Source organism: Rhinopithecus bieti, unplaced genomic scaffold, assembly GCF_001698545.2.
Source record: "Rhinopithecus bieti isolate Rb0 unplaced genomic scaffold, ASM169854v2 scaffold_14936, whole genome shotgun sequence".
NCBI classification, from domain to species: domain Eukaryota; kingdom Metazoa; phylum Chordata; class Mammalia; order Primates; family Cercopithecidae; genus Rhinopithecus; species Rhinopithecus bieti.
In genome coordinates this window covers 419,543-437,003 of record NW_016808811.1, presented here as the reverse complement: position 1 = coordinate 437,003, position 17,461 = coordinate 419,543, and the positions used below count along the sequence as shown (strand labels likewise).

General features: G+C 38.8%; 1 long non-coding RNA gene across 1 annotated transcript in view; it reads left to right on the top strand.

The window, feature by feature from the left end:
- The first annotated feature begins 11,652 nt into the window (after positions 1 to 11,652).
- The window catches only part of LOC108538906 (uncharacterized), a 27,470-nt gene continuing 21,661 nt past the window's right edge, over positions 11,653 to 17,461 (top strand). Inside the window, exon 1 of the long non-coding RNA XR_001888226.1 lies at positions 11,653 to 11,790. This is a non-coding gene — a long non-coding RNA (uncharacterized LOC108538906). The remainder of the gene's footprint in view (positions 11,791 to 17,461) is intronic.

The following is a 17,461-nucleotide window of genomic DNA, read 5'->3' as shown; positions in this document are numbered from 1 at the left end:
TATGAGCTCCACCCAGTTCGAGCTTCCCAGCGGCTTTGTTTACCTACTTAAGCCTCAGCAGTGGCGGGTGCCCCTCCCCCAGGCTCGCTGCTGCCTTGCAGTTGGATCGCAGACTGCTGTGCTAGCAATGAGGGAGGCTCTGTGGCCGTGGGACCCTCCCGGCCAGGTGTGGGTATAATTTCCTGGTGTGCCCGTTTGCTTAAAGTGCAGTATTGGGGTGGGAATTACCCGATTTTCCAGGTGTTGTGTGTCTCAGTTCCCCTGGCTAGGAAAAGGAATTCCCTTCCCCTTGTGCTTCTCAGGTGAGGCGATGCCTCGCCCTGCTTCAGCTCTCGCTGGTCGGGCTGCAGCAGCTGACCAGCACTGATTGTCCGGCACTCCCCAGTGAGATGACCCCAGTACCTCAGTTGAAAATGCAGAAATCACCGGTCTTCTGTGTCGCTCGCGCTGGGAGTTGGAGACTGGAGCTGTTCCTATTCAGCCATCTTCTCAGCATTCCCCCGAGAGACTACCATATACCACATTTTTCATCTAATCATCCTTTATAGAACACTAGTTCTATATCTTTACTATATGAGATTAGTTCCATATCTTTACTATTGTGAATAGTGTTGTGACAAACATGAAAGTGCAGGTGTCTTTTTTATATAATGATTTTTGTTTTCTTTGAGTATGTAACCATGAATGAGATTGCTGGCTGAAATGGTAGCTCTGTTTCCAGTTTTTAGAGAATCTCCATACTGTTTTCCATATAGGTTGTACTAATTTACGTTCCCATCAGCATTGTATAAGCATTCCCTTTTCCCCACATTCTCACCATAATCGTCATTCTGACTGGTGTGAGATCGTATCTCATTGTGGTTTTAATTTGCATTTCTCTGATGACTAGTGATGTTGAGCATTTTTTCATGTATTTGTTGGTTGCTTGTATGTCTTCTTCTGAGAAATGTCTGTACATGTCCTTTACCCTGTTTTTAAGGGGTTGTTTTTTTTCATTTTGAGTTGTTGAATTCCTTATAGATTCTGAATATTAGTCCTTTGTTGGATGCATAGTTTGCAAATATTTTCTCTCATTCTGTAGGTTGCTTACACTGTTGATTATTTCTTTTGCCGTGCAGAAGCTTTTTAGTTTAGTTAAGTCCTGTTTGTCTATTTTTGTTTTTGTTGCATTTCCTTTTGAAGTGATAGTCATAAATTCCCTGCCTAGGCCAATGTCCTGATGAGTTTCTTCTAGGTTTTCTCCTAGGATTTTTATAGGTTCAGGTTTACATTTAAGTCTTTCATCCATCTTGACTTAATTTTTGTATATGGTGAGAGATACGGGGCTAGTTTCATTCTTCTACATATTGCTATCCAATTTTCCCACCACTATTTATTAAGTAGGGAGTCCTTTCCCAATTGTATATTTTTGTCAACTTTGTGGAAAATCAGTTGGTTGTAGGTGTGTGGCTTTATTTTGGGATTTTCTCTTCTGTTCCATTGATCTATGTGTCTATCTGTACACCAGTGTCATGCTGTTTTGGTTACTGTGGCCTTGCAGCATGCTTTGAAGTCAGGTATTATGATGCCTCCAGCTTTGTTCTTTTTGCTTAGGATTGCTTTGGCTATTTGGGCTCTTTTTGGTTCCATATGAATTTTAGGATTTTTTTTTTCTAATTCTATGAAAATTGATGTCCAACAAGGACCTTATAATTGGAAAGGGTAAAAGAGCCACATGCAAATGGAGACCCCAGAAGACAGCACTTCACTCATTTAAAGGTCTTAGAGAAAGATACAGATGTAGAAGTATTTGAAGAATTGCAGAAAACAGAAGTGTCAAACTTCTGGAGCTGTGGAACACTAAATAATTACTTGGAAAAATAAATTATTGACATTATAGTCTAGATACCAAACTTGTTGATTTTCAGCAAAATTCTAGAATAGATGATAGGGCAATGCCAGACTGACTTGGTTGATTGCTGGCTCTACGACTTACCAGGTATATGGCTTTTGGCAAGTTATGTAACCTCTCTATGCCTCAGTTTCCTCAGCTGTAAAATTAGAATACTCTTAATATCAGTCTTACGAGGATGTTATAAACATTAAATTATGTTAAGATATGTAGAAGATTCCAGCCACATAATAAGTGCTCTATAAGATTGGGTATTGTATTTTTATTATGATTACCATTACTAACACTTAAAAATGAAGTTATGTTCAATAGAAGATATCTGAACTAAGAATGAACCATACTTTAAATAAATATTTTGCATTTTTTTAAAAAAACTTTTTGGGTTGCTTATTCGAGGGTATTTCATACACGTGTTTGGATGATAGGAAAGTCCCTTGACAGAGTCTTTACTACTTTTCTTATGAGCATAACAATGGCATCCTTGTGTGACAGGTAGTTGACTAGGAGAATATAGTAATAGGGCAAATAATTTAGTATACTTTTTGCTCTTAAAAGCTATGCAGAATACTGGGAGAAGTTACAGTCTAGATTTTTTGCTTGTTAAACACAACTTTATAATAATTAAAGTTGATCCAAAATCATTAACTTTTAGAGTTGAAGGGAGTTTGAGGCACCTTCCAGTCCAAACATTCATATTATAGTTGAACATCTGAGGCTAAGAGAGATCCAATGATTTTCCTGAAGGCACACAGCTAGTTTGTAGCCTAGCCAAGACTTGAACTCACATTTTTGGGGTACTAAATGTGTTTGAAGCTAAGCTCTGTTAGGCAGAAAGTCACAGTATAGATCATATTTGTTTCTCTCTTTAGGTACTGTTTATAGGTGGCTATTTCTTCACTGCAGTAATACAACATTAAGGTGCTATTTTGTTTTCTTGTGGGTTTTTTTTTTTTGGATGGACTCTCCCTCTGTCGCCCAGGCTAGAGTACAATGGCATGATCTCGGCTCACTGCAACTTCCGCCTCCTAGGTTCAAACGATTCTCCTACGTCTGCCTCCCAAGTAGCAGGGATTACAGGCGCCTGCCACCACACCTGGCTAATTTTTGTATGTTTAGTAGAGACGGGGTTTCACCATGTTGACCAGGCTGGTCTCGAACTCCTGACCTCAGGTGATCCACCCACCTCAACCTCCCAAACTTCTGGGATTACAGGCATAAGCCACCGTGCCTGGCCCAAGGTGCTGTTAGTACCCATTGACTGACCTTCATGGTGCAGATAATTAAGTTACCTGTTCTTACTCCAGGCACTGCTTTGCCCACTTCTTCTCCAGTGGTATTCACTGAGGGGTTTAGATAATATTCTTGAAGCCACACAGGAGCCTAAGATTTGGAACAGATTGAGTGTATCTCTCTGAGTAACATGAAGAACAAGCTTCACTGTCTGGTCTGTGAATTGCAAACTTGCATTCCGATTTTTTTTTAATTTAAATGCCTGTAGGCTATGCAAGCCTCCTCTAATTTGCTGGAGACTCCAGCACATTTCTGCCTCTTGAAGGAGAGTAAGTTCTGATCCTGACATAGAACTCCAAAGGTATTCCACATGGATGTGCCTTCAACTCCACATGTATGTGCCGTCAACTCCAGACACTTTCTATCACAGCCCCATTTCTTGTTGTTAGGCTTTTCCCTGTCAGTTTTCCTCAGCCCCTGCCTCTTCCCAGGAAGCAACAATTCTCTTCACACTACTTGCTACTTTCTTTCCTTATTGGTTTCTGAACACATCATGGCTTCTGCCAACTGCCAACTGTAAATGCTTTTGAGGAGAAGGGTGGGTTCTGGTCTCAGTGCTTTCTATTTTGAGGAGGAATGCGGAGAACTATGGCTAATGGAGAAGGACAGGAAAGAGTGGGAAAGCTTCATCTCCAGGTTATAATTGTCCTTTTCTTATAGTATCCAAAGTCAGACACACTTCACCACAATATGAATTACTTCTCTTCTGAAATTCCCATCGATTCTAAATCAGAAACTCATGTTTTTCAAGTTAACATAATGTTGACACCTCTTCTTGCAAAAAAAAATAACCCTGGCCTTTGAATGTTAATAGTGTATCCTGTTTCTCACTGCATTAGTTGTATTTGTAAACTTCTTTACACTAACTGTCACTGAATAGAACTGCCATTTAAATTAGAGAAGAGCAGTTTGTCCAGGCCCAAACTGCTCTCCTCTAAAAGTTAGGTCTCGACTGCAGGAAGTGATGAAAGAATTTTTTGGCTCACATCTACTCCCCTATCATAACTTATTAAAAACTCCAAAAACATTTATTGAATGCCAGTTATGCTCTGGGCACTGTGTTATTTATCTCTGCATTCCCAGTGTCTAAGGCAGAACTTTTGCCCTAGAGGAGATGACAGCATTTCTGTGGTTTTCAGTTTTATGAAATCCAATGGAGAAGAATGTCAACAAGAGCTGGAGGAGTCTGGGAAAGCCTCATGAATCAACGGAAGATTTCAGTGGACTCTGTGGGATTTGGGTGCCTGGAAGAGATAGGGAAGGTGTTCTCCATCAAGGAAGCAGCATATCTGCAGGCGTGGAGATGTGACTGGCAATAGAAGAGGGGAGTCAGTGGATTCTAGAGGAAGGTCAGCACAGTATTAACAATGAAAAGTGTAGGTGAGAAAGTCAGGTTCAAAAGTTTATTCTTTTTAACATTCATTTTATCTTTATAGATTTTGGGGGTAAAGTGCAGTTTTGTTACATTGATATGTTTCATAGTGGTGAAATCTGGGAATTTAGTGTAACCATCACCCAATTAGTGTATATTATACCCACCCATTAGGTAATTTCTTATTCCTCATCCCCCCTCCCACCTCTTCCAGTCTCCAGTGTTTATTATTCCACCAGAAGTTTATTCATAACAAATTTATCTGGCTCCAGAAAGGAAATTCCTTCACCTATTCAACATTTCTTGCATATCTTCTGTGTGCCAAGCACTGTGCTAGAGTTTTAGAATAAAGAGGTGAACAAGACACAGTTCATTCTATTGAACAGCATACAGTCTAATGATGATAATTCAAGATCTCTCCAATGCAAGGAGCATCACACCCAACTCCAGCACCATTTTGGAAAGATGACAGAGTAAAATAGAGCAGAGATAGAGTAGAATAGTTATCCAGCTGTTAAGAAAAACTTCCCCAAGCGCATATCATGCCCAAGCCCTTTCTAGGTATCACAGAATAAATAATACCACCCAACATACCTTCCATTTTGTTAGCATTTACACATTCACTCATTTTTAATTTAAAATTTAAAATTGGATGCCTATCATTTGTCAGGTGTGATGTTAGATTCCGGGAATTCAGAAATGACCAAAATAATCTCATTCCATCTCCTTCCTGGGTGTATAATCTATCATGGCTAGAGAATGTACTGTATTACAGGACTACATGAGAAACACCTAACATAAATTTTGGAAAGGTGGGGAGAGATCTGGGAGGGCTCCTTAAAGGAATCTAAACTGAGGATAAGTTGCAATTTTCTAGACAAAAAATAAGCTGAAAATTGTTCTAACCTTGGGGAGCAGCGTGTAAGAAGAGGACAGAAGGTAAGATACATTTGATGGTACTCACGGAAGTTCATTTTAATATGAATAGTCCAGGCCTTCTTGCTTTATCACTAAACGCCATTTCCATGTAGTGATATTTTCAAAATACACAAAATGCTAGTATCAAAAAAGCTTGGAATTGTAGCCAGTCACACAACACATAGAAAGATTTCTAAGTGTCTTTGATTTTATGGCTGAAGTTCCTTAGAAGCAGAGCCCGAGGCAGTAATCAGAGTGCAGGTGATTCACTCAGGAATGTCAGGAAGAACCTGTAAAGGAAGCGGGATAATTAGGAATTGAGCTGCGCAAGCGTGCTGTTTCAGGTGAGATCTAGCCTTGCTGATCCAAGGGGAAGGGCTCTGTAGCAAAACCACAAGCTGTCCTCCGCACTTCAGAAAAGGGCCTACTTTTTGTACCCGTAAAGCCAGTCATTGGCAGAAGGCATAACATTGGGAACCTACTTTCCTGGTTCTGACACATATATTTTAGCCCTTCCGTCTTATTTTGTTTCCATTATTTTGACCACACAGTGTTTTTTAGAGCTAAGTAATACAATGACAGACTCCTGAGAAAGTTGAAGAGGGAAGGAAACAGGTGTTGATGCTGTGATGCTTTTCTCAGTACTGCTGGAGTGCAGGGTGCCTGTGGAGGCAGGGAGTCGGCTGCGGAGAAACCAAGCCTGGAGAGGTAAGTAGGAAGCTGTGTGACGGGGAATATAGAAAAGCATCCAACTGTACTCACAATGAATTTAGGAAGACAGTTTCTCAAATGGAGGCCTGAAAATGTGAGCTTCTGTCTCAATGTGGCTTAGAAAACTTGCTAGTTTTTGTTGGTCTCTGATTTGTTCAAAGTGAATCATGGATTCCTGAAAAACCATAAACTTGGTTTGCAGTTGTCTGGTGGTTAGAGCAACAGAGAGGATTTTTTTTCTGTCTTGTGATTGGGGTTGGAATGACATACTCCTGCAATGATTTTGTAGGGTCATAAAAGTAGATAAAGCTGCCAGAAACGACGTCCTCCACACGTTTCCTGTGTTTACCCCACCCTCCTCAAGTTTGATCTTCCAGGAAGAAAAAATCACTTTATTTATGCATTCTGATATTTGAATTTCCATGTGTTTTATTTACCAAACACACTAGTTGGATATTCTTTTTCTAGTTAGGACTATACTCAAGATAAAGATGCTCTTTTTTGTTTTTGTTTTTGGAGTTGATGTCCTTTTTTATGATGATTGTTAATTAATAAGACATCTTCTTTTATGGATAGTACATAGAGAACCTAATTATGCTGTTTAGACAACTAGCACTTAAAAAGTAATAGTGATTTGTTCAGTTTTCTCATTTCTGGAGCATGTGGTCAGATGGCATATGTTTATAAACCACCATTCTGCTTCCAGTATTGTTCTTGACCTTGTTGGATGCTATGATGGAAAAAATAGTAGAAATTATTCCTATTTATGAGAAAAAACTAGTGGGAAGAAATAGAACAAAAGCTAGTTAAAATTCATATTCGGAAACAATAAAACTTATACATATGAGGCAGTGAACAGCTATGTTGTCACCGGGGCCCTTAACTCTTGGGGGAGGGGGGGTAAATTTAGTGTTTCATTATTACAAAACTGAAAAATGCACATACACTTGGGTTTACATGACATTTGTCACTCAAAGTTCTTGTAAAAGAAGAGTAAATGGCTCATAGTATTCAAATGCTCTGAAGTTGTTTTGTAAGTAAGAACAATGTGGTGGATGTATATAGACAATTGGCAAAATGATTCAGGTGTGAACTCGGTGTTTGTATTCAGGCTTCCTAACCATGGATGAGCACCAGAATTGCCCATAGGCTTTAAAACTGCTGTTTCCAGGGCTCACCTCAGACTAGTGAATTCCAATGTTTTTTGGTTCCAGGTTTGCATTTTCAGAAAGCTATGCAGATGGTTCTAATGCTTGGCCAGAACTGAGAACTGTGTCCTAGGGGTTTATTTCAAAGCTGATATATGCCAGATCTGGAATATATCCAGAAGTGAGTATTCCAACCCAGGCTTCAACTGTGGGTTCAGTTCCTCAATATGCTCTGCATTCCTCTGTCATATAGTTTCATGGAATCTGGGGAATATGGGGATGGGGAAGAATTTATGACTAACCAATTTACTAAACCATTTTCAGAATGTCCCAGAGGATAGCCTAGAAATACATCCACTCTAAGTTTCTCTCTTATATTCACTATAGAGCTGTGTATTTCATGGAGCAGACCTATGTCTTAGAGATGCTGACAGCTGCTTGTGGTGGTTCCTGGGTCCAGCAGCTTTCCTAGGACATGTCTGCAAGTCCAAGAGCTTCTTCAGGAATACCAGCAGGGCTGGGGAAGCAGTCAGAACTAAGGCAGTTGAGGGTAATTGATCTGGAAGGATCATGACCCCTATTTTCACGGGAAAAATTAAAGTGGCTTGTCAAGGAAAACCTTCTTGACACAAGAAGCAAAACTTTAAAACTCGTGTTCACAAGAACAATAAAAGAAACACAATAAATAAATGGAAGTCTGGTAGAAAAACTGAAAGAAAATATTTGTAGCATAAATAAAAGGTGAAGAATGACTATCCTATTACATGTCTATAATATATTGAGTTCCTATTAACAAGAAAAAAATAATACCCCAGTGGAAACATAGAAAAATCATATAAACAAGTAGTTCGCAGAAATGCAAATGGCCGACGTAATGATTATGCCAAGTATGTTTCTGCCTAATTGTTTTTCAACTGCTGATCCCTCTGCTTGAAACCCTTCTGCCTACAGATATCCTCATGACTCATCTTCTCACTTCCTTTGAGTCTCTGCTTTAATATCTTCTTATCAGAGATGCCTTCATACTCTATATAAAATATCATGCCCCCACATTACTGTCTTCTGTCTCAATACCTTATTTTGACTCATACAATTTACACACATCTGACAGAGTTTTTTAATTGTATACTGCCCGTTTCCCTGGAGTAAAAGATAAATTCCATGAAAATGAGGATGCTTGGCTCCATATCACCAGGATCTAAAAGAAGGTTTCCGTATTGTCAAAAAAAGAGTTGTTGATTTAATGAATAGAACTTATCTAATAATGAAGGAAAATAACATGGTACTATATTTCTTTTCCCTGCCAGGTTGGCAACTTTTTAGGTACTCCCAGATACTGCCCAAGTTGCCCGCCAAAAAAGTACACCACTTATAAACACACTATTTGAATATATCAAATTTAAAATCCACCTACCTTTCAATACTGCAATAAAGCAGGCATGTATGTTTTTGTAGCACTAATAGTGACAGCAAACACTTAGAAGCAAACTAAATGGACACCAATGAGAAAATAGTTACATTGTTACACCCATATGGTACAGCATCAATCTAGAAAAATAATGAGGTAAATCTACATTATAGTAATAATAAAAAGTTCTGAGATATATATGCACACACAGTATCTGTCATATACATACAGAAAGGAATGAATCTGCTTTTGAAAAAATTATGTTTATAATGTACGTGTGAATTCCGCAAGAGAAACACAAGAGTGAGCCACAATAAACTATTTAAGGCAGTTCCCTATGGGGAGGGAAAGATTTTGGTAGGGTTGGGCATGGAGTGGGGACTGCACTTGAAATTATTTATTTTACATACATACTTATTTTTAATACAACTAGAATGTATGCATTGCATTATCTGAGACGTAAGACAAAGGGGAAATTGGATCAAAAATGCTAATATAAAATCTTAAACTACTGCCTACTGCAGAATGCTTTCTACAGTTTTTAACACCACACCTCCAGGATGTGGGACAAAAAAAAAAAAAAAAAAAGGACTGCCAGTTCTGCGGCTTCAAAGAAGGGTTACAAGATGCAGTCACTTACTAATAACTAAGGGAAATTGCCTCTCCTCACTTTGATGTTTTGTGATTTTCATGGCCCTTCGCAGAGACTTTCTGGGTCACCATGCTCTCCTCTTCCTTCTGAACTGCCCTAATCGTCAGTCACTTAAGTATCTCTGTGAGTCAGATTTTAACGATAAGGAATTTTATTTTTTGCCAGAGAAGAGATTTTCTGAGATAATTCTAATCATGTGAGGGTAGTATTAGTAGATTTTTGGGAATTGTCTGGGAAAACAGTCTCTTTTGAAAGCATTCCAGTTAGTGTCCAGGATAAGTGAATATTTGCTATTTATTATGTATCCAGCAAAGTCTTGGGTTACATACTTTAAAAATACGTGGTTTTCCCAACTTGATCAACTTGTAAACTCCTACAGGAGGATGACCAACCTTCTCCATCTGCCTAGGACCGAGGAGTTTCCTGGGATGCAGGACTTTTATGCAAAACTAAGAAAGTCATTAGGAAATTGAGACCAGTCAGTTATCCTACAGGCAAGGAGAAGACAAGTTAATGCAACAAATATTTATTAAATGCCCAGCCAGTACATGTGGTGTACACTGTGTTATAAACTAGAGATTACAGTAGTGAGCAAAACACACACATAAACAGTTCCTGCCCTCATAAAGTCTCTTCTTGAAAAGAGAAAAGTGTGATACTGATTATGCCACACAGTTTTATGTACATTGGTTAAGCACTTTTGACCCTTAGGGAGAGAGAGCCTCTCTCTCATAGAAAGTTTTTGTGAACTAGAAAGGACTTGAGCAGATTCTCAAAAGGATGCCTGGCTTTTCATTCACTCAGCTCATTGTACATAAGTGGGCCCTCATCAGACGTTTGTTGAGTTAAACTGACATGATGTTTGGAGCAAACTTTGTTCACAGATTGGGACTAAGGAGGAGAAAGTCATATGGATTGGAGTCTGGCTTCTGTGTTGGGCAGATGCTCAAATGTCGCTGTAGTCTCATGCTCTGAAGTTTTGTCCTCTGGCTCTCCAGGAAACAAAATTTTAACTATCCATTTACTTAGAGACATTGGGCTCTGAAGAACTGATTCAAAATAATTTTCATTTGGGTATGCAGCTATTAGGTACAGTTAATATTTATGTACAACAATCATGGCTATCACTTTTTGGAATCAGCTGTGAAAAGTGATAATCCAAAAGATGTGGGAGAACCAAGAATGATGACTTGGAGCTGTTAGTGAATATTTTTCATTAAACTCTAGGGGCCTGATGACACATTATTTGTTCTGTGTGCCAAAACTGCCAAGGGGACAGAATTTTGATGTTGCTGGTCAGGATTCAGTGGGAGAAGCAGACTGTCGAGACGTACGGGGGACCTGGATGTCACCCAGATTGTTCCATCAATTGGCTGTGTGACTTGAGAGAGGTCACCTAACTTCTCTGGCTATAGTTTCCTTATTTCTAAAATGCAGGAGTTGAACAAACCATCCATAAAGACGGCTTTAGCATAATAGTCTGGATTTTTACCCTTTTTTATTCCACGTACCCTCTTCTCATCACTTTGTCATTGCAATACTATGCTTTCTCAAATTTAATAGGGTTTATGGCATGTGACAGCATGATTTATGCAAACTATACCTTACAATAGTGACTTCTGAATGATACATAGAGAGGACTTCAGTCTTAGTAATGACATATTCCTCCCTCACACTGTAGGCAGTGAAGCAGGAAAGGAGAAAGAGCCAAGGTAAGAATGCTTGATCCTAAAAGACAGTCCTTAAGAAGTCATACAAACTGTTTTTCAGAATAATCCAATAGTGACGAAGAAGGGTAAAGAATTGCCCAAAATCTCCTTTTATTCCACTGGTTAAGGGTGTGTTCTACAGGACATTGACACACTTGTTTTTCTAGATTAGGCATGTGTAAACATAATATGGGGTCTCAGTCTATGTCACTCTGGGGAGGAGGTGAGTGGTACAATGCATCTCCACCTGCATGAAATAAGGTGTTGTCATGGTGCCTCAGATCCCATAAAGAGTACTATGACAGATTGGATGAGGTGGCTTACACCTGTAATGCCAACACTTTGGGAGGCTGAAGAGGGTGGAACACTTGAGGCTAGAAGTTTGAAGCCAGCCTGACCAACATGGCGAAACCCCATCTCTACTAAAAATACAAAAAACATTAGCTCAGCATGGTGGCACGTGCCAGTAATGGCAGCTACAATTACACGGGAGGCTGAGGCATGAGAATCGCTTGAACCTAGGAGGTGGAGGCTGCAGTGAGCTGAGATCACGCCACTGTACTCCAGCCTGCGCAGCAGAGCAAGACTGTCTCAAAACAAAACAAAACAAAACAAAGAGTACTATGACAGCAACTAGACCAAGAGACAGGAAAAGACTAGAGGACCTGAAACAGTACTTCAGAGATTGCTGGTACATCTTTCTTTTTTGTTTTTCTGGGATCTAGATGAGAAATATTTTCATTTTAATTTGTAGAGGGAAACTCCCCTAGTATTATGAGGTGTAGTGAGGTTATTCACCCCATCCACCAGACTCATAAACTGAATACCAACAGGGAATCAGAGATTTCTAGATTGGATCTAAGATTCACTAGTGACTAGTGTTTTGATCACAGACAAATCATTGGCTCTATAAAAGTATCAGAAAATGGAGGCAAAATCTTTGAATTTATGTACTTAGCTTGCACCACCCCGCCAAAAGCTACTACGTAGTGGCTATAAATTCTTCATCCTGTAAAATAATGGATGTGTGCCAGCATTCAGAATATATAAGGATTAAATTTCAAATCATGCAGACTGCTGAGTTGATATGCATAATAAGCATTTTCCTGATTTGTTCAGAAGATAAGCCAAAGGGGATGGACCTAAAATCTTTCCTGATTCACAGGGCCCTTGTGAGTGATCATTCAGGGATCAAACCCCAAGGTCACAATAAACTGTCCTGAGGAAGATACAAGCCTTCCTCCAGGGAGTCGTCAGCATGACGCTGCTATGGGCAGACAGACTTCTTATTGTTCTTGCACTGAGGATCCCTATTTCTTGTCTCTTGCCTGCTTGTCCATTGCCCAGAGATGCTAGTCAGTCTTGGACCAATACCCCCCAGCGGCAGGAACAGGCTTCAATACTGACCCAATGTTTACCTCCTCTCCATAATGAGGAATTAAATGTCATATTTGTTAATTGGTCCAAAGCCAGGGAAGTTTTTGACTTCCCTTACCTGCTTCTTTTGGCTAAAAGGAAGCAGGTGTTGAGATGAAAGCCAACAACTTTTTTTCTTATGTAAAACATGAAAAATTGAAATTAAGTACTAAATAATTGACATAAAGCTTAACAAGTGTTGGTTGTTACCAGCAGATTTGATTTCCTTTCAAGATGATTTCTAGACATAGAGATCAATGACTTTTCTTCCATACATCTAATTCTAATAGCTTTTGTAACAACAGGAAACTTGTTTTGTGTATTTCATTTTCATATTTGTGAATTGATCACGTAAAAATATTCTTGGAAACGCTATCTACATTTGATGCCTCAATATAATTGTTATGTGTTCCTTTTAAATTCTTTTGTTTAATACTTATTGAGGGTCTTAAATGAACATTTACTGGACTATGCATCTGCAATTTATATTATTTTAAATGATTACTAGGAATTCTAAAATTTAGGCTGCCATAATATTGCACTCTTATTACATGCCATGAAAGGAAATATTTCCTGCAAAGTCAAATACAAATCTACATAATTACTTTCAGATTTAAAAATGTTCTTATTGAAATAATAACTTAGAGGTACTATTTTGTAAGATTAAATTTTGTTTATTTACCCTCTTAAAACCCTGATTTTTGCAACTGTGAAATAACTGGCTGGGTGCAGTGGCTCATGCCTGTAATCCCAGCACTTTGGGAGGCTGAGGCGGGTGGATCATGAGGTCAGGAGATCGAGACCATCTGGTCAACATGGTGAAACCTCATCTCTACTAAAAATACAAATGTCAGCTGGGTGTGGTGGCATGCACCTGTAATCCCAGCTACTTGAGAGGCTGAGGCAGGAGAATCTGGGAGGCGGAGTTTGCAATGAGCCAAGATGGCACGACTGCACTCCAGCCTAGCAGCCTGGCAACAGAGACTCCATCTAAAAAAAAAAAAAAACAGAACAAAACAACACAACAACAACAAAAAAAACTTGTCTAAAATACCACAGCTAAAATTAGTGGAGCAGGGGCTTGAATCCCTCTTTTTCTGACCTCAAAATCTAGACTGTCAACCAATATCAATATAGCGTTTTTCAAAAGAACTAGGAAAGCAAGAGCAAGCCAAACTGAAAATTAGTAGAAGAAAAGAAATTGTAAAGATCAGAGCAGAAATAAGTGACATTTAAATGAAGAAAGCAATACAGAAAATCAACTGTTAAAAAGTTGGTTTTTTGAAAAATAAACAAAATGAAGAACTTTTACACAGACTCAGAAAAAAAATAAGGAAGACCCAAATAAATAAAATCAGAGATGAAAAAGGAGACATTACAGCCAATACTGCAGAAATTCAAATGATCATTAGAGGCTACTATGAGCAACTATATGTCCATGAATTGGAAAACTTAGGAAAAAAAATGTGTAAATTCCTAGAAACATGCAACCCAGCAATATTGAACCATAAAGAAATCCAAACCCTGTACAGAACAATAACATGTTGATATGGTATGGATTTGTGTTCCTGTCCAAATCTCATGTCCAAATTGTAATCCTCAGTGTCGCAGCAGGGACCTACTGGGAGATGATTGGGTCATGGGGGTAGACTTCCCCCTTGCTGTTCTCATGATACTGAGTGGTTCCTCATGAGATCTGGTTGTGTATAAATGTGTGTAGCACTTCCCCCTTCTCACCCTCTTCCTCCTTCTTCAGTCATGTAGGACATGCCTGCTTCCCCTTCACCTTCTGCCGTGATTGTAAATTTCCTTAGACCTCCCCAGCCATGCTTCCTTTACAGCCTGTGGAACTGTGAGCCAATTAAACACCTTTTCTTTATAAATTACCCAGTCTCAGGTAGTTCCTTATAGAAATGTGAGAATGGACTAAAATACATGTAATAAGATTAAAGCTGTAATAAAAAGTATCCCAGAAAGAAAAGCCCAGGACTCAATGACTTCACTGCTGACTTACTGAACATTTAAAGAAGAACTAATATCATTCCTACTCAAACTATTCCAAAAAAATAGAGAAGAAGGAAATACTTAACTCATTCTATGAGGTCAATATTACCTTGATACCAAAATCGACAGACATATTAAAAAAGGAAAACTATAGGTCAGTATTCCTGACAAACATTGATGCAAAAATCATCAACAAAATACTCACAAATCAAATTTAACAATACATTAAAATAATCATTCATCATGACCACCCAGGGATGAAAGGATGATTCAACATAGGCAAATTCATCAATGCACTACATCATATCAACAGAATGAAGGACAAAAACCATATGATCCTTTCAACTGATACTGAAAAAGCATTTGATAACATTCAATATACTTTCAAGATACAAACCTTCAAAAAATTAGATACAGAAGGAACATACCATAACACAATAAAAGCCAACTGTATTAGTCCATTTTCACATGGCTGTAAAGATACTACCTGAGACTGGGTAATTTATAAATAAAAGAAGTTTAACTGAGTCACAGTTCTGCATGGCTGGGGAGGTCTCATGAAACTTACGATAATGGCAGAAGGCTGACATGGGGATTACAATTCAAGATGAGATTTGGGTGGGGAAACAGAGCCAAACCATATCAGCCATATATGGCAGACCCACAGCTAGTATCACTCTGAATAGGGAAAAACTGAAAACCTTTCCTCTAAGTTCTAGAACACAAGGATGCCACTTTCACCACTGTTATTCAACACCATACTGGAAGTTCTAGCTAGAGCTGTCAGACAAGAGAGAGAAATGAATGGCATCCAAATTGGAAAGAAAGAAGTCAAATTATCCCTGTTTGCAGATGATATGATCTTATGTTTGCAGAAACCTAAAGATTCCACCAAAAGAACTATTGGAACTGATAAATTCAGTAAATTTGTGGGATACAAAATCAACATACAGAAATCAGTACCATTTCTATATGCCAACAGTGAACAATCAGAAAAAGAATTTTAAAAGTAATCCCATTCACAATAGCCACAAATAAAATAAAATACCTAGAACTTAAACAAAGACACGAGGGATCCCTATAATGAAAACTATAAAACATTAATGCAAGAAATTTAAGAAGATGAAGAAATGGAAAGATGCTTATAGACTGGGAGAATCAATATTGTTAAAATGTCCATACCAACAAAAGCAATTTACAGAGTCAGTGCAATCCCTACCAATGACATTCTTCACAGATACAGAAAAACAATCCTAAATTTTTTATAAAACCATAAAGGACTCAGAATTGCCTAAGCTATCTTAAGCAAAAAGAACAAAACTGGAAGAATCAGATTACCTGACTTCAAATTATGCTACAGAGCTATAGTAACTAAAACTACGTGGTAGTGGCATAACAACAGACACATAGACCTATGGAACAGAATAGACAACCCAGAAACAAATCTAAACACCTACAGTGAACTCATTTTTGACAAAGGTGCCAGCAACATACACTGGAGAAAAGACAGTATCTTCAATAAATGACACTGAGAAAACTGGATATCAATATGCAGAAGAATGAAACTAGACTCCTATCTCTTGCCATATAAAAAATCAATTCAAAATTGATTAAAGTCTTAAATTTATAACCTCAAGCTATGCAACTGTTAAAACATTAGGGAAACTCTCCAGGACATTGGGCAGGACAAAGATTTCTTGAGTAATACACCACAAGCACAGGCAACCAAAGGCAAAATGGACAAATGGAATCACATCAAGTTAAAAAGCATCTGCATAGCAAACAAAATAGTCGACAAAGTGAAGTAACAACCCACCGAATGGGAGAAAATATTTGCAAACTGTCCATCTGACCAGGGAATAATAACCAGAATATATAAGGAGTTCAAACAAAGCTATAGGAAAAGATCTAATAATACAATTATAAAAATTGGCCAAAGATCTGGATAAACATTTCTCAAAAGAAGACAAACAACAAACAGGTATATAAAAAGATACTCAGTATCATTGATTATCAATGAAGTACAAATCAAAACTCAAATGGGATTTCATTTTACCCCAGTTAAAATGACTTTTATCCAAAGGACAGGCAATAAAAATGCACGCAAGGATATGGAGAAAAGGGAACCCTCATACACTGTTGGTGGAAATGTAAAGTAGTACAACCACTATGGAAAACTCAAAAAACTAAAAACAGAGCTACCATATCATCCAGCAATCTCATTGCTATATACAAAAATGGAAGAAAATCAGTATATGGAAGAGATATCTGTACTCTCAGCACTATTCACAATAGTCAAGATTGGAAAGCAACCTATCCACAGAAGAGTGGATAAATAAAATATGGTACATATGCACAATGTAGCACCATTCAGACATAAAAAAGAATGAGGTCCAGTCATTTGCAACAACATGGGTAGAACTGGAGGTTATTATGTTAAATAAGCCAGGTACAGAAAAACAAACTTAAAATGTTCTCACTCATTTGTGGGAGATAAAAATTAAAACAATTGAGGGGGTGGAGCAAGATGGCCGAATAGGAACAGCTCCAGTCTCCAACTCCCAGCGCGAGCAACACAGAAGACTGGTGATTTCTGCATTTTCAACTGAGGTACTGGGGTCATCTCACTGGGGAGTGCCGGACAATCAGTGCTGGTCAGCTGCTGCAGCCCGACCAGCGAGAGCTGAAGCAGGGCGAGGCATTGCCTCACCTGAGAAGCAGAAGGGGGAAGGGAATTCCTTTTCCTAGCCAGGGGAACTGAGACACACAACACCTGGAAAATCGGGTAATTCCCACCCCAATACTGCACTTTAAGCAAACGGGCACACCAGGAAATTATACCCACACCTGACTGGGAGGGTCCCACGGCCACAGAGTCTCCCTCATTGCTAGCACAGCAGTCTGCGATCCAACTGCAATGCAGCGAGCCGGGGGGGGGGGGG